Below are 18,198 nucleotides of genomic sequence, written 5' to 3' on the forward strand. Positions count from 1 at the left end.
ACATAATTTCATGTCATTCTTGAAATGACTGAATTAGAGAAACTGAGAACAGATGAATGGCTGCCAGGAGTTAAGGCAGGGCAGGAAAGAAGTGGGTGTGGCTATGAAAAGTGATTTTGTGGTTTTGGAAATACTCTGTATCTTGACTGTATCAATGTCAACATCTGGATTGTTATATTGTACTATCATTTTATAAGACATTATCACTGGGGGAAACTGGGTAAAGGGTACATATGATCTCTATTATTTCTTATACTTGCATGTGAATCTACAATTGTCTCAAAATAAAAATTTTAATTTAAAGAAGACAGTCCATCTGTAGCCAATCATTTCTAGTTCCTGGTTTGTAGGAAGAAGCACTCAAAGCAGTGAGAATCAAGATGTATCATTGTAGCGTGAATTCTAATATTCTCTGAGCTTTGTCCTTTTCTGTCACTCAATTAGGGGTCTTGCCTGCTGAGATTACTTTAGGGGTTTCCAGTCTCTCATTTATTTAATATTATTATTATTTGTTAATGCTTCCACAGGGCTAATTCACTCAGCTTCCAGGTTGCCCTGGCAACCCAAGACTAATGTCCCCATTTGGTACAAAGAGAAACCAGAAAAATGATGTGCTGAGGAGCTCCAAATGCAGGTTTCATAATCCTTTCTTCTTCATACATGAGCTGGCACCTGCAGTGGGTAGGATTTGGAATCACTCTTATTTTTCCCGATCATTAAATTCCTCTTTACCGGGACACCTGGGTGGCTCAGCGGTTGAGCATCTGCCTTCGGCTCAGGGCGTGATCCCAGGATCCGGGATCGAGTCCCACATCAGGCTCCCCACAGGGAGCCTGCTTCTCCCTCTGCCTCTCTCTCTGTGTCTCTCATGAATAAATAAATCTTAAAAAAAAAAATTCCTCTTCACCTAGCATGTGTTGTAGGTCACTTCAGAAACCACTGGTAAAAGACTCTAAAATCCAGCGTCTCACCTGGACCAGAGTCCTATCATTTAAGGGCCAGCTTGGCAGAGCCAAGATTTCCTTCAGGTTCACAAAGGCATTGCTGTGGATTCAAGAACAGGGAGATACAGGGTTTTCTTCCAGTCAAGGGTTATGCAATTTTCCTGCTGTTTCTGGGAGTCAGTAGCTCTCAGCTGACCACATTCAAGGCAGGTGTGGGGTGGGGTGAGGTGGTGAGGTGGCCTTGTTTCTTGTGCAAGAATCACCACTCCCAAACCAGGAATAAAACTAGGAATCAAAGCAGGAACCTGGAAGGCAAAGGCCTTGGGATCTCTCTTTCTCATTATAGTCCATGGTTGCTCTATGGTGGTGTCACCTGGGGGAAAATTGGTGTCATGGAAAATTTTACCCCTAATTTCATCATTTAAAAAAATGAGATAAGCGAATTAACAAGTTTTAAGCATCTGCTGTGTGACAGGCACTGTGCCGGTTGCTTTGCCATGCCTTAATTCATGGACTTTAAACCCTGGAATCTTTTTTTTTTATGATTTTATTTATTTATTTATGACACACACACACAGAAGCAGAGACACAGGCAAAGGGAGAAGCAGGCTCCATGCAGGGAGCCCGACGTGGGATTCGATCCCGGGTCTCCAGGATCACACCCTGGGCTAAAGGTGGAGCCAAACTGCTGTGCCACCCGGGCTGCCCATAAACCCTGGAATCTTTAAAACCCCACCCCGAAAAAAAAAAAAAAAAAAACCCCACCCCGAAGTAAGCATTTGATGAATCCCACTGTATAGATAAAGAGAGTAAGGCCAAAGAGGGAAAATGACTTGCCCAAGGTCACACAGTGGATAAGTAGAGGAGCTTGAAGGTAAAGCCAAGTCCACCAGATCCAAAGTCCCTGTTTTTTCTATTCTTTCTTGCTGCCATAGAGGCGGTTTAATGAAATGACTAACTGGCAGAGGGTGCAAATTCTGCCATTAGGGGGATGTGGGTTCTATCTTATTAGCTCCGACTAACTCAAGTTGAATGGCCTCAGGCAATTAACTTATTTTCTTCACCTGTATAGATGAGGATTAAGAATCATTTTTTTAGGGGCACCTGAGTGGCTCAGTCCGCAAAGTATCTGCCTTAGGCTCAGGTCAGGATTTGGGGGTCTTGGGATGGAGCCCCGCTCAGTGGGGAGTCTGTTTCTCCCTCTGTCTCTCCCCACTACTCGTGCTCTTTCTCTCTCTCTAATAAATAAATTAAAATCTTAAGAAAAAGAAGAATTGTTTTTGTAGACATTGGGTTGTTGGCGGAATTTCAGGAGATTTTGTGTTCAAAAAGCACTCAGGTAGTGCCTGGCATATATAAGTGATGTTAAATGTTAGCAATAATCCGTTCCCAAAGAATAAGCCAGTTTGGTTCTCTGTTCCTTTTTTTTTTTTTTTTTTTTAAGGTTTAAATAGACTTTATTGTGACAAGGAGGGCCCTACTGAGTGGGGCCTTATAAACCAATATGTTTGGTCCCAGGATGTCACCATGGAGAAATCAAGAGGTCATGATTGTAGAAGAGGTCACTGTAATTGAAGGACATGATCCATGGAAGGGCGGCCAGGAATGCAGCAGACATGATCAGGACAGGCCAGGGGTGGTCAGGTCACAGGGTGAGGGACAGGACAGCCCCCTTCACTCCTGCTTCTTGTAGCTCTCCAGATGTGACAGGACCCAGCCCGACGGCAGGAGGAAACACAGGAAGCAGGAGATGAGCCCAACGGCAACATCCATGGTCCCCGCAACATCCATGGTCCCCGCCGAGCTGCTCCCGCGGCGGCTTGGAATGGATCTGGGCACGCTGCACCGGGAGCCGCCGGGTGAGGCCTGTTAGGCCCCTCAGCAGCTGCGGCATCAGCACAGACACGACCACACAGCCCCCGTCCCTTTTCAAAGCGTTTGCATCAACCTTCATTTCCCCAAATCCACTCAGGGCTCCACTGCTAACAATGCCCTTGCTTCGCTAAAAATTGGCATCGTGACACTAGCCAATGGTTTTTTTGTGCATCGCCAAAAGCCTGGCTCTGCATCAGGTGCTTCACCTTCACCTCATTTAAATGAAGTGAGTAGCCAAGCCAAGCCTTGCTGTGGAAGTAGTGCTCAGTCCCTCCTGATGGTGGCTGCTTGAAGGCAGAACGAAGGTCACCCCTGCCCTTTGTTGAGGCCCAGAAATTAGCAGCAACAGGTACCATTTGTCGGGGGGGGGGGGGCTTATCTCAAGTTAGTCACCTTGCCAAGTGCATTACTAAGCTCGAGGAATCCTTCCAGGAGTAGCTGCTACTGTTCCTATTTTATTGACAAAGAAACTGAGCCCTAGAGAAGATACGTAGGTTGCTGTCATGGCTCTTTTGGTTCAGGCGGACCATGATTTACATAATACATATATATTTTTAAAAGATTTTATTTATTCATTAGAGACAGAGAGAGAGAGGCAGAGACACAACACAGGCAGGCAGAGGGAGAAGCAGGCTCCATGCAGGGGGCTTGAGGTGGGACTTGATTCCAGGACTGCAGGATCACGCCCTGGGCCGAAGGCAGGTGCTAAACCGCTGAGCCACCCGGGAATCCCTACATAACACATATTTCTAAGGCTAAAGCGTAAATGAAAAATCCTCCCCTCCCCCTGGGAACTGCAAAGGTGCCTCGTTGGGGGAAGGGACCACCCCTCGGCAGGCAGGCGGCAGGCGGCAGGCAGGCAGGCAGGCGTTGCTCCGCTCATGCAGTTCTTCAGGTCGTTCCCCCAATCTTGGCACTGCAGAGCTTGGTATTTCCGAAGAGGGGCTCTGGCTCTTCACAGGACAACTTCACGCTAACTAACCATCAGGAAGTTCTGGCCTGAGGGGGCGACGGGAACTGACCCAAGGCACACAGTCCGACAGCATCAAAGCTGGGCCTCGAATCCGGTGCTCTGCGGCCGGGGCCGCCCAGCTGCTGAGCGAACGGGACTCTGGCCCGCAGGAGGAAGGGAGGGGCCCCGCTCGCCACCTGGGAACCGGCGGAGACGGGCGCTCCCTGCCGAGCCGTGCGGCCGGCGCAGGGGCGGCCCCGGGAGCCCGGAACGCTACGCGGGAAGGCGCAGGGAGGCGGGCGCGGAGGCGGGCGGCCTCGGAGGCGGGCGGGGCGGGGCGGGGCTTCGGCAGCCAGAGGCGGGAGTCGGAGGATCGGGGCGGGGCCTGGAGGTTCGCGGGCTGACCCGGGCAGTGGGCGGGGCCCGCGAGGCCGAGGACCGGGTCAGGCCCGTGGGCGGGGCTCGGCGGCGCCCTCGGGTCGGTTCGGAAGCCGTGGGAGGGGAGGCGGGCCGCGGGCTGCAGGGGCAGCGGGCGGGGCTCGCAGGCGCCGCGGCTCCGGCTTTGAGGGGCTCTGCGGGAATCTCCGAGGAGCCGGGCGGGCCGGAGGGCGGAGCTCTGAGAACGCCCCTCCCGGTTCTGAGGGGCAGCGGGCGTGGCCCGGGGGCGCCCGGAGGCGTGGCCCTGGGGGTGGACTCGTGGGCGGCGCGTGGGCTCGGCTGCCGCCTTCCTCCGCAGCCCACTCGCACCCCCCGGCGCGACCAGAGGGGGCGCTAAGGAGAGCGGGGCGGGCTTCCCCTCCCGGAAGTGGGCGGGGCGCGCCGCAGCCCGAGGCCCCGGGTTGGGCGCGGCGCGGCGCGGGGGCGGGGCCTGCGTGCGGCGGCGGCGGCGGCGGCGGCTGCCCGCGCCCCTCCCCCGCGCGGCGCTCAGTGCTAGGCGGGAGGCGGCAGCGGTTGGAGGCTTCGCCGGGCTGTGCAGCGGGGACTTCGGCGGCGGCGGCGGCGCCTCGGCACCTCGGCCCTGGTGAGCGGCGCGCGCCTGGCGGGGCCGCTCGGGAGCGAGCCGGCGGGCCGGCTGGGCGTCTCGGCATGTGCCGGCGCCGGTGACAGCAGCCGGCGGGGCGTGGAGCAGGGCCCGGTGCCGGGGAGTGGGCTGCGGCGGCGCGCGGGGCGCGGACCTAGGCCCCCCCGCCCCCGGCCGAGGTGCAGGGGCCGGAGCCGGAGCTGGTGCCGGAGGCTCGGGACGGAACCGCTTGGCTGGGGAGGGTGACGCGCGGCCCCCGTGGGGGGGCGGCCGCCCGGGGGGGCTCCCGGCGGGGTGAGCAGCCGCGGGGCTGCCGAGGAAGGGCTTCGGGGGTCGCGGACCCGCCGGCGGGGTGGGGTCCGGGGCGGGGCGCGGCGCCGAGCCGGGGGGCGGGGGGCGGGGCTGGAGCGGGGCTGGGGGGCTGGAGCGGCCCCGGGGGGCGAGTGGGTGGGGGGCCGGGCTCGCGCGGGGCGGGGGCGAGCTGGGGCTCGGCGTGGGAGGGCGGGGGGCGACGGGCCGGCCCCAGGGTGGCTGGCTGTGGGTGCGAGGCCAGCCCCGGGCCGGGAAGGGCGGGGCGCGGCCGGAGCCCGAGCGGGAGCCCGAGCCGGAGCCGGAGCAACGTGGGCGGGGGCGCCTTCGGGAGCGGGATGGGCCGGGCGGGGAAGGACGGAGCCGGGACGCCGCGGGGTCGGGCCCTGGAGCGCCCGAGTGCGCCGGGAGGAGCGCAGCAGCCGGCGAGGGGCGCAGGCGGCGGGAGCGAGGTGCAGGTGGGGCTCGGCGGCGCCCAGATGCCTGGGATGAGGTCAGATGTGGAGGGTGGAGATGCAGGAACCCAGCTCTCCCGCCTGTGCACAGAGGCGCGCACGCACCAGCTCCCCGTCTCCGATGCTTTGAACGTGTCGGGGGAAGTGGCAGGCTGCAAGGGAAAGCCGAGAAGAAAGGGGCTTCCTCTTGGAGGGAGGCGCTGGCCCTGCCGTCCTTTTTTGGGAGTGTTCAAAGGGTTTTGATGGCTGGAAAAGGAAACGTAGGCTTTACTGCATGGTGGTTTAGAATCACATCCTATATTTGGCCTTAATGTAGGCTGCCCTTGTTTTGTGGTGTCTCAAGTGCTTGCTCTACATGTCGCAAACGTGGGATTCAGCGTGCGGAGCAAATTGCAAGTTGTTCATCTCCCCCAGGACGGGAAGACAGATACAAAGGCCCTTCCTTCCTTTAAGACAGTTAGACAGAAAAGGAGTATAGTGCGTGTTTTTAAACTGGTACTGGGTGGCGAAGGTCCTTACTTTTGGTAAGAGTTATCACAGAATATTGGGCCCTTTTACTGCAGTCTTCCTGCCTGGGGTTGCATTCTAAAACAGTTCTTGTAGGGCTCTTAGTCACTCTATATAATAATGCATTTCATTGTCCTTACCCGGCAGAACTCTCTCCTGACACCAGGGCCTGGAAGCATAGACAAAAACATGATTAAGTATAAGCAGTTGCTTTGTACCGGCTGTTCATTTGTGAAGGCAAATAGATTATCTGTTTATATAACTTCACTTTCTGGGTTCCCTGTAAATCTGAAGAAATGGGAAAAATCTGTTTTGGACTTGATCCCGTATATTTCAGAGAACTAACTTAAGGAAAGGAATTATTATTTATTATTATTATTGTTGTTGTTTCAGAGTGGAGGTACATTTCAGACACAGTGTTTGGATGTGAAGTCTAGTTAGTAACCCTGGGCTCTGAGAGGTTGCATGAATACTTTGGGGCAGAAGCAAAATAAAACTGGGAATTACATTGTATGTTAGGCCTCCAAGACATGCAATGTTGTGTGGTAGGTGATAGTCATGGGTACGGACGACTGAACTAGGATTGGTATAAAGGTCAGGTACACACCGTTTTGACAAAGGCAGAATGTGCCTTGCCCCCATATTTGTTTTTGATTATTGTGAAAGGTACATTGAAGCCTGAAGGCTTTTGATAGATACATACCAGTGAACTATCACACTGCACACAGTGTTGAATTTTTCATGTTTGTTACTTTGCCTGCAGATTGGGCTAATTAGCCTTTATGTCTATTACTTTACATAGTTCAGGATTAGATTGTGTTAGTAGGTGACACATAGTACTTTTTAAAACACTGTTGGATTTTTTGGGATCCCTGGGTGGCGCAGCGGTTTGGCGCCTGCCTTTGGCCCAGGGCGTGATCCTGGAGACCCGGGATCGAGTCCCACGTCGGGCTCCCGGTGCATGGAGCCTGTTTCTCCCTCTGCCTGTGTCTCTGCCTCTCTCTCTGTGACTATCATAAATAAATAAAAATTAAAAAAAAATAAAAATAAAATAAAACACTGTTGGATTTTTTTATTTTTATTTTATTTTTAATAAAATGTCTAAAATAGGCACCTGTCACTTTTGGGATCCACTTCAGCCATGAGGAGAAGAGTCACTCCAATGTCTGTGAAATGGAATGTTCAAAAGGTTATCAGTTCTCAGTTATGTAACCGGGAATGGCAAATTATTTCTTAATACTTTGATTTGTCACAAATTGGTGCTTTAGAAACATTATTTGGGCTGTTTCAACTTTGTTTCAGAGGTAGAACAGTAATAAACTTGGGTGCCTTTTTCTTAGGCAGAGTACAAATCCATGTTTGTTTTCCATTTGATGACTTCCCTGTGTTATCCTGTTTCTGAGTTATAAAAACTCTTTTTCTGACACTTCTACATCTTTTTCAATTTAAGATGCCTTTTCTGTATTAAAACATGGAAATCCTCATGAATATTTCAGTATGACCTAGTACCTAGAATCTTAAGTAATAGAATCTCTCTGGGTTTTCTTTGCCCTAGTTTGGATCCTTTAAAATAAAACGAGTGAGCACGATTCTCTACTCCTTTTTGAGACCTTATTTGTACTTCAGTAATGCATAATGGAATCCTTTTTGTTTTATAACTGCTTTTTGAGATTTAATTCACCTACCATGTAATTCACTACTTAAACGTGTACAACTCAGTGGTTTTTGTTATATTCAGAGTTGTGCAGTCATCACCATAGTTTTAGAGCATTTCCATCAGTCCAAAAAGAAATCCCATACCCGATAGCTGTCCTTCCACCCTCCTATTCACTGTCCTCAGGCAGCCATTAATGTATTTTCTGTCTCTGTGGATTTGCCTATTTTAGACATTTCATATAAGTGGGATCATTCAGTATGTGGTCTTTTGTGTCTGTCTTATTAAGTATAAGGATTTTCAAGGTTTATTTATGTTGTAGCATGTATCTGTGCTTTATTCTTTTTTTAAAATAAGATTTTATTCATGAGAGACGCAGAGAGAGAGGCAGAGACATAGGCAGAGGGAGAAGCAGGCTCCCTCGCAGGTAGCCTGATGTGGGACTCCATCCTAGGATAGGATCACACCCTGAGCCAAAGGCAGGCGCTCAACCGCTGAGCCACCCAGGCATCCCTGCTTTATTCTTTTTTTAATGGTCAAATAATATTCCATTGCATGGATATACAGTATTTTGTTTGTCCATTCATCAGTTGATAGACATTTGGGTGTTTCCCCCTTGGCTGCTGTGCATAATGCTGCTGTGAACATTCCTGTACAAAGTTTCTGTGTGGACATGTTTTCATTTCTCTTGGGACTTGCTGGGTCATATTGGTTACTCTGTGTTTAACTGTTAGAGGAACTGCCAGACTGTTTTCCAAAGCAGCTGCATCATTTTACAATTCCACCAGCAGTGTATAAAGGTTTCAATTTCTCCATCTCCTTGTCAACACAGTTATTCTCTTACTTTTTGACTAGCTATCCTAGTGGGTGTGAAGCAGTATCTCATTGTGGTTTTGATTTGCATTTCCCTGATGGCTCATGATATCCAGCATCTTCTAAAGTAATTCGCAGACAACTGTATATTTTCTCTGGAGAAATCTCTATTCAGATGTTTTTTAAATTTTTAAATTGTATTATCTTTTTATTGAGTTATGAATTATTTATATATTCTAGATTTACAGTACCTTATCAGATGTATGCTTTGCAAAATTTTTTTCTAATTCTGTGAGTTGCCTTTTCACTTTTTTTTTTATTTTTTAAAGATTTTATTTATTCATGAGAGAGACAGAGAGAGAGAGGCAGAGGGAGAAGCAGGCTCCATGCAGGGAGCCGGACATGGGAACCCACTGATCCCGGGTCTCCAGGATCATGCCCTGGGCCGAAGGCAAGCACCAAACCGCTGAGCCACCCGGGCTTCCCAGCCTTTTCACTTTTTTGATGGCATCCCTTGAAGCACAAGAAGTTTTTAATATTGTTGAAGTCCAATTTATGCATAATGGAGTCAACTGATAATGGAGTTAGGAGTTACTTGGACCTTAAATCACATCCTCATCGATAATTTGGTTCTACAGATTAGAAACCAAATGTAAAGGGTTAGGGAAAGATTTAAAAGTTCTAGATGAGGGATCCCTGGGTGGCGCAGCGGTTTGGCGCCTGCCTTTGGCCCAGGGCTCGATCCTGGAGACCCGGGATCGAATCCCACGTCGGGCTCCCGGTGCATGGAGCCTGCTTCTCCCTCTGCCTGTGTCTCTGCGCCTCTCTCTCTCTCTCTCTCTCTGTGACTATCATAAATAAATAAAAAATTAAAAAAAAAAAAGTTCTAGATGATAAAGGGTTCATCAGGAACATATCATTCCGCTGTTTAATTCTCTGGCGGCTTCCTGCCTCCTCTCTGGTTAAACTCCAGACTTCTTCATGTGGTTGTAGATCAAGGTGTCTCTGATTTCAGCAGCCTCCTCTCTCACTACACTCCTTCCTGTTTTCACTTCCTGAAACTTCCCAGCCTTAGACCTTCTTATAATGAGCTTACTACTACGAACCTACCCCCTAATCTGCTGAATCCCACTTGTCCTTTGGGATCCTCCATGAAACCTCCTCATCCCTGCAGGCAGACATTGTCCCTGTCATCCTACTGTCTGCTACAGGAACTGGACCTGAACTTGAGCTTAGTGTCAGAAAGGCACCTTCCACAGAAGGCAGAATGAGAGAGAAGTTCACATGGAAGGCAGGCTGAGATTGCCTTGCTCACAGCTTTGTCTCGAGTGCCTGTTGGGTTATTTGCTGAATGAAGGATTATCAAAGTTAATTGGAAAGATTTTGAGTTCAGTGGGTTTCTCTGATTAATTACATCTTTATTGTGTGTGTTGAAGTAACCTGAAGTACTGGGGTGATTCCTCCTCTGCCTTCCTGACACCCAGGTCCAGCTCTTGCCAAAAAATTGCTCAGATGTAAAACTGAGCATGTGAAATATTTTCCTGAGAGCAGAATCTTGTCCAGGTTCTTTCCCCCTAATGAACAGTGATGACTGGTGCACAGCCTTCTCAGTAGGACAGATGGGCAGGGTACATTTTTAGGTTTGATATGATTTCGCCACACCAAATGCAGCAGGCCAGCCCTGATGATATGGAGTTGATCAGTACTGGAACCATTCCTGTGTACACCCGATGATGGGTGTAAACTGGGTTTTCAGGGCACATGCATTCTTGTCTTTCATTCTTTTGTTAATGCTCTCTTGCTTCTCTCAGAGCATCTGACTCTACTAGTCTTTAGTTATGCTTTGTGCTCCTATGTTCACTCTTTATAGTTTCATTGAAAATACTCTACTGAAAAAAAAAATACTCTACTGTTGGGCAGCCTAGGTGGCTCAGCGGTTTAGCACCTGCCTTCGGCCCAGGGCGTGATCCTGGAGACCTGAGATCGAGTCCCACATCAGGGTGCCTGCATGGAGCCTGCTTCTCCCTCTGCCTGTGTCTGCCTCTCTCTCTGTGTCTCTCATGAATAAATAAATAAAATCTTAAAAAAAGAAAAATAAAATACTCTTTTTTTTTTTTTAAGATTTATTTATTTATTTTAGAGGGAGAACAAGTGTCTGGGTGAGGGGGAAGAGGGAGAGAGAACCTCAAGCAGATTCTCTGCTGAGTGAGGATCCTGATGTGGCTGGCGTTCAGTCTGAACTGAAATCAAGAATTGGATGCTCAACTGACTGAGCCACTCAGGCTCCCTCACTTAGTATCTTGAGAATTAGGAGAAACCGGTTGGCCATTTAGGGAACATTTCTTTTTTTATGTGTGTTCATTGAAGTGGTTGGATTATGGTAAGGTAGTAAAGAAAAAAAAATAATTTCAAATTTGTCTCTTTAGGCTCAGTGAGCTGTTCCTACCTTTGTAGTTTTTTGCTCTAAGAGAGTTTTATATTTAGAGAAACTGAGGCAATGGAAGATGCAGGCCTTTAGAGCTAGACTGAGCTGGGTTTCACTCTTGGCTCTACTTCTTAATTAGCTGTGACTGCCAGTTATCTCACCTCCCTGAGCCTGATTTCTCTTCTGTAGTATAGGGATGCTAATGATGCCTTGCTGGGCTATCAGGGTAGACTGTGACTAAGTTTGTATTCCCTCTGTCTTCACTCTTAATGAATGGAACTAGGGAGAATCAAACAGACTAAGTTTAATATATTTTATTTCTGAAACTAAGCTATTAACGTATGGATTTCCACTCCTACCTCAGCGTTTTAGACTTTGAATCAAAGTTGAATTACCGAAGGGGGAAGAAATGTAGGTTAGGAAGGTAATATTAAAGATGAGGCTGGGTTTTCTGTTTTGTTTTGTTTTGTTTTGTTTGCCTTCTGTCTGAATTGGAAATGTCTATTTAGACAAGGTTTTCTTATTTAGGCCTCCTTTGTATTCAATCTATTTTAAGAAAAAATATTTAGTTCCTGGAGAAAATTGATCTTTTTAGGGTTGGGAACTCTACAGTGTCTGAGACCCTCATCGGGGTTACAATGTGAATGGCAGCATTGTGATAAAACGAACATTCTGTGTGGGCAAGAGCCTCAGTAGCTTCATGAGATATTAAATTGGGCCTGTCATTTGGATTTCACATTAATAACAAAAACGGTTCCTCGAACTGTTTTCCACAGTAAAGAGAAATTAATTTAATGCAAAGGTCAGAATGAGAGAAACTGGAATACAAATGGGTGTAGAGAGGCTTATATTTTGTACCACTGAAGGCAATAATTTCACAATACATATCCTCCCCCTTTGGTTATGAAATTGTCTACATTTATTTTTTTTAATTATTAAAATGGATCGTACACAGCACCAGTCATCACCTTTTTAAGACTATGTCATTTTAGGGTGTTGGGTGTATTATTTTTCTCAAGTCCAGAGGACCTCATTTTTGACTGCCCAGTGGGGATCAGCTGTAGACCTTTATAAATACAGCTAGCTGCCTGGGTTTGTTCTCCCCGGTGACTCTGAATCACAGCCAGAGTGGAAAGTACCTCGTTGGTCTATTCCTCATCTTACGGGTGAGGGGACTATTGTCATAGAAGCATGAGAGACTTGCCCAAGATCAGGAACTTAACTGTTCCATCCCTTCTCCCCCAACTGCTTTCCACCTCCTTCCATGTGTTGTGTGAAATTCATTTTTAGCGTCGGTTGTGTCTTGTGAAAAAAAAAAATTTTTTTTAAACAGTGTGAACCTGATGTGCTTTCTCTTTTTAGTCCTTGACCGAATGCACTAGTTCCCTCTTAACCTTCCAGCACGGTCTTTTGCCAGATCTGCTTACAGAGTTTGCCTCTTCTGTTTATCACCACTATCAGTAGTTTGTACCAATGGTTGTGTGTTTTCTCACATCTTTAGATTGTACGTGTATTTTATACTATGAAGCTTGGTCCAGATTTTCAGGGTTTTTTCAATGTATTTTTCAGAAACTCAAAAATACTGAACCTCTTGGATAAGCCTTTTATAGATTTGATTTCTTTTTTCTTATTTTTTAATATTTTATTTATTTATTTGACACAGAGAGAGAGTGTGTGCAAACAGGGGAAGAGGCAGAGGGAGAGAAGAAGCAGGCGTCTGCTGAGCAGGGAGCCTGATGTGGGGCACGATTCCAGGACCCTGAGTTCATGACCTGAGCTGAAGGCAGACACTTAACTGGCTGAGCCATCCTGGAGCCCTGATTTCTTAGTTTTAATGTAAAAAAAAAAAAAAAATCCCTTTTTTTATTTCCTCAGTCTTCTAATCTGACCATTAGTAAGCAGTGGTTGTGGGAATTTATCTCGAAAGTTTCAAAGACCAATTAATACTCCAAAGGCCTTCACATTGCATCTTGCCAGAATAATCAGCACCATTATGCCATATGCATATGGAGACGTTAATTTTGACAGGAGCAACACATACCAGGTACTGGAACTACACTGATTGTAACAGGCATAGTGAAAACCCTTTAGGATTAGCAGAGGTTGATCACAGCTTCACAGTGTGGTCATTCTGTCTCCGCAGAACTAAGACTGGGAATCTGGGCACATGGCAGTTTGGTGCATGAGCCTGTTTTGCCCCATTGTGGAGCCAGATGTGTGTCTCCATATTCTGAGAACTGCTGAGGTCTTCATCCTGAATCAACAGAGTTGTAGTTTTTCAGTTTTTAAAAGGCCATGAACACATGTGGGAAAGGAAGTGTTGGGAGAGTGCAGCCTTTGAGGGGGTATTGTCCACTCTTGATATTGTAGGGGTTCTTGACAGAATTCATAAGCACCCCCTCCTTAGGACAAATGTTTAATCACCATTATTTGCTTACTTCATATGAAAGATACTTAAATTCCTTTTCATAATGGTCAAGCATTCTTTTCTAGTTAAAGATTCTAATTCCTTTCATTCCTAGGAACTTAAAGAATTGAGGCTATTTTACGAATATAAAAACTCAAATGCTATGTGGTGGTGACCGAGAAACACGTGTAAACTTGAGCTGTCTTCTCCGTTAAGCAGAAGGATTTATTGGGAGACTCATCACTTTACAAGCTAGGTGGTGAATTAATTTTGTGGCTAGTAGTGTATTTAGCTTAACATTGTCATCCTAGTTTTTCTTGGCAAGTAAGAGAGGGGCCTCAGCCAAGGAGTGCTGGCCATAGCTCTTTGGGGTGGTATTTAATAAGATGCATGTTGTCTGTTTTAGAAATAGAGTAATCTTAGGCTTTCTTTCTTATTCAAGCCATTGCTGCTTTGGAGTGCTATTATAAGAAAAGATAAGTTAGAAGTTTTGGGTGGCTTTTTTTTTTTTTTTTTTAACACTGAGGCTTTCATTTTGTTCTTGTACAGTATAGAGATACCTTGCATACACTGGGCTGAATTACATTGTCAAGTGGAACAAAATAATGCATATTACCTGTAAAGAATGGTGGTGAACCATGCAATTTTTAAAGACTGAATGGTTGAGAGCCCAGATACAGTTTTCATTTTGTAGGCACTGTGTACATTTAGTCCTCAATCCGGAACTGGGTTGTATTCCAAAGTTGAACTCCGTTATTTGGAACTTAAATGGCGTTTGTGGTATAGATTCAGTATTATAAGTGGTGGGTAAGTTCCCAGGCTAGACTGAAGAAATCTGTTTAATTCGTAGCACAGGTTTTTTTGCCTCTTAATGGTGATAGTGGAGTCCTGTGAAACAGAGGGAAGGTACCACGTTCTACCCCTACCAGCCTGTGCTGGCATCTTGGGGCCTCTTGCTCTGGCAGCCCTCCATGTGCTTCATTCTCCTTTCTTAATTTGACACTTCTGTTCCCCCTGGTTAAACTGATCTCCTTTAAATAGTAAAGTAAATGGTTCAAATTCATTTCTACTAATGTGTTCCTGGATGGCCATAGTCACTACAGGACTACCACTGTTAATCAGTGCTAGGATGACTATAGGCTTTAATTATGTTATTTTCCTCACATCCCTTTACCCTTTCAGAGGTACAATATTAATAATATTATTATTGTTTTAGAGAGGGGACGTGAGCTTGGAGGGAGGAGAGGGAGAGAATCTTAAGCAGGCTCCACACTGAGCCCAGAGCTGGACTCTGGGCTTGATCTCACGACCCTGAGATCATGACTTGAGCTGAAATCAGGAGTCAGACACTTAAACAACTGAACCACCCAGACGCCTCAATATTAATACTTTTTAAAAGGAGATTCCTGTGAATAGATCATCTCTCTGAAATTTTGGCATTCAGTCTGCATAACAAGGTTTCAAGGGGAAAGTTAAATAAGGCATGTGGGATCGGGGGAGCACATACAGAGAGGCTAGTTCTGATACCTGGGAACAGAGAGGCTAGTTCTGATACCTGGGATCGGGAAGAGGCCTTGCCTGCTTTTGAAAGTTTCTTTCTGTTACCTCTGAGATACTTAATTTGCTAAGTTTTCTTTCTTTCTCCCCTTCCCAACATTCATGATCCCTTTTTTTTTTTCTCTTCCCTTTTGGAAACCACTCATGAAAGGGTGTTAGGTTTTAGCCAATGACTTGGTTTCTGTGACCTTTGAGCAGTGGATCAGGGCAGGGTAATGGCTATAAATTGGGTCAGCTTGTACTGGCTAGAGCTAGGCACTGATCTTTTTATTTCTATTCCCTTATAAACTCTTACCAGAAAGCCCCTTTTTTCTCAATGAGAAATAATTGATCTCTCTCTTTTGTCATTACCTTTTTGAAGGGTTTGGATTGTCTGGTTTCTAAGAACTCATTCAAACATTATTTTTTAAAAGATTTTATTTACTTATTCATGAGCGAACAGAGAGAGAGAGGGAGAGTCATAGGCAGAGGGAGAAGCAGGCTCTGCGCAGAGAGCCTGAAGTGGGACTCGATCCCAGGATTCCAGGATCATAGCTTGGGCTGAAGGCAGACACTCAACTGCTGAGCCACCCAGGCGTCCCATCATTCAAACATTTTTATGTATTATTTTATTTGCTTTTAAAATGTGTAATAGTTTAAAAAATATGTTATAACCTTCCTCTAGCATATCCCCCCCCCCCTTTTTAAAGTAATATCTACACCTAATATGGGGCTCGAACTTACAACCTTGACATCAAGAGTCCTAGCTCTACTGACAGAGCCAGCCAGGTGCTCCTCAAGTGTAATTCTTGATATTGAATTCTCTGTGGGGACTGAGCTCCATGGGTGTTGGGAGGATAAGGTGTTGGAGAGTCCGTATCTATGGGCTGAGGCCCTAAGGTGTACAAAATAGCACTTGGCTGATTTGGAATAGGTGTAATAGAAGAGAACGAATGTCAGATGGACATAAGATATGGCCCAGGTTGTGAGAAGTCATGATAACAGAATATACATTCTATGGATATAAAATATAAACATAGCTTAGATAGGAGTTACAAAGGTAGGTGAACATGTAGTTTGTGGGTGTCACTAGTGTTCATGATTTCTCTACTAATATGATTATATTTTGGATTAAATGAGTAGAAATTTAAAAGTAAATATCTGTAGGGAATTATTTTTCAGTTTGTGAAAGTGAACACTAATACTGCTATCTTCCATGTTCTCTGAAGGCAGGGAATATCCTACATTTTCTGTGCCTCCATTCCCCAACATGCTGCCTGGCACATAGGTGCTCAGTAAGTGTTAGTTAAATAATTGAATTTCAGTTTTACGTGATACACTTGTGATAGAGATGGCCGGTCTTCCCATTTTATTAGAAGACGAAAGTAGTGAAGGGGACGTTTTCTGTGGTGTGGAAGGATTGCTAATTGTAAACATTTGCTTATTAAATAATTTTACAGTAATCCAACCGCATAATATTCATTATAAATACTGTAAGCAAAGTGTGTGTGTATATGTACACATTTATTTATTGAAACATGCTTTATTTGTAAAGAACATTTTGGAGCTCTGGTTATTTAAAGCATGAATTCTGATGAAAAACAGGGTGACCTAACATACTGGTACTTCATTGCAAATGTACTTAACTGACTTGAATAAGTTGAAAATATTGGTAGCTTGGGGTTTTTAGGTCTTTGTTTTGTAGTTTGGCTAGCAACTTTGACTTTTTTTTTTTAATCAGCCCATCATCACACATAACTGTGATGTCATGCATTTATTTATTTGAGAGAGTGAGCAAGAGTGAGCACAAGCCAGGGGAGAGGCAGAGGGAGAGGAAGGAGCAGCCTCCCTGCTGAGTGGGGAGCCCCATGTGGGATTCAATCCAGAACCCTGAGATAGACCTGAGCCAAAGGCAGACACTTGACTGAGCCACACAGGTGCCTGCAACTTGGACTTTAGAAACAATTAAAGTAACATCCCCTGGAAGCATGCTTTTATCTTGTGAGTTTTTGTTAAAATAGATACAAGAAGAACCATAATTTGTATCAAAATGAGGATTTGAAGTTAAGGTAGTCATGAAAAAAAATTGAGCTTCCCTTTCTTAAGTTTCTTGTCCTTTAATGCATTGACTGACTGCTAAGTGTCCCTAGTGGACCCTGAGGGGACTCCAGGCCAGCCCCAGGGTAATCACGGACAGCTCTCAGCCCTTTTCAGGAGCTCCTGGGCTCCAAGGTTTTAATGTGTTTGCATTCATTTGACTTGAGAAAATTGACAAGAACTGGGTATAGTAAGATAGGCCATATTGTGTACCATTTCAACTGTTGGATCATTTGGGGGTTTATTGGTGCAGGATTAAAATTTGAAAACTCAAGGTATATTAGTGATGCATGATCACAAAAAATTGTTTTGTAATTGTGATATGTGATTTCAAAGAAAGAATTGTTTTGTAGTTATGATAAACGATCATAAGAATTGCTTTGTAGGGGCTCCTGGCTGGCTCAGTTGGTAGAGCATGCAACTTTTTTTTTTTTCTTTTTTAAAGAGGGCGATGGAGAGAGCAAGGGAGCCTACGCATACACAGAGAGGTGGGGAGGGAGAGAATTTTAAGCATGCTCCATGCCCAGTGTGTAGCCTGCTGTAGCTCTGTCTCACAACCCTGACCTGAACAGAAATCAAGAGTCAGACACTTAACTGATTGAGCCACCCACCCAGGCGTCCAGAGAAGTCCTTGCTCTCATAGTCATGAGTTCAAGCCCCATGCTGGGACAGAGCCTACCTTTAAGAAAAAAAAAATTGTTTTGTAATTGCATTTGTGTGTGTATGTATTTCTGGCAGTTTTTAGAGATTACTACTATAAATGTAGTTTTCTTGCTTGTCTATTATAAATGCTGTCTTTTAAAAGAATATGAGGGATGGAAAGCCACCTATTTTTCTGCTAGTCTTCTACTCAAAATACTTTAAAGAGGATTCTTTCTACTTTCTTTTGAGGCATATACAATTTCTCTTTTAGTTACTATTATATAGTCCAATTAATTTAACATAAAGAATTGACTATGATTTTCTTTTCAAATTTTCATACAGTTTGGAATGAAAATAGAACTGGGGGGATTGTGTTACAGTTTTGCCAGCTAAGGCTACTAAAAGCTTCTTGTAATGGAATATTCACTCCCAAAATACTTAACCCAACTGTTTCCTCCTCAAAGAGTGCTTTATTTGTTTGTCTCACTTCCCTGGAGGTATTTTCATTTTATTGGTGAGATGGGATGTATGATGTTTTTTCCTCAAGAATGGAGGTCTTGA

The 18,198-nt window shown here is 45.8% G+C and overlaps 1 protein-coding gene and 1 pseudogene across 1 annotated transcript in view; one reads left to right on the forward strand and one right to left on the reverse strand.

Annotated features, from left to right (window-relative positions):
• Positions 1–2,385: 2,385 nt before the first annotated feature.
• On the reverse strand, positions 2,386–4,859 carry LOC119877624 (annotated as a pseudogene).
• Positions 4,666–18,198, forward strand: part of CORO1C (coronin 1C) — a 75,316-nt gene continuing 61,783 nt past the window's right edge. Inside the window, exon 1 of the mRNA XM_038575432.1 lies at positions 4,666–4,792. The gene's annotated coding sequence lies outside the window, so the exon portion shown is untranslated. The remainder of the gene's footprint in view (positions 4,793–18,198) is intronic.

Source organism: Canis lupus, chromosome 26 (genome assembly GCF_011100685.1).
Source record: "Canis lupus familiaris isolate Mischka breed German Shepherd chromosome 26, alternate assembly UU_Cfam_GSD_1.0, whole genome shotgun sequence".
Lineage (NCBI taxonomy): Eukaryota > Metazoa > Chordata > Mammalia > Carnivora > Canidae > Canis > Canis lupus.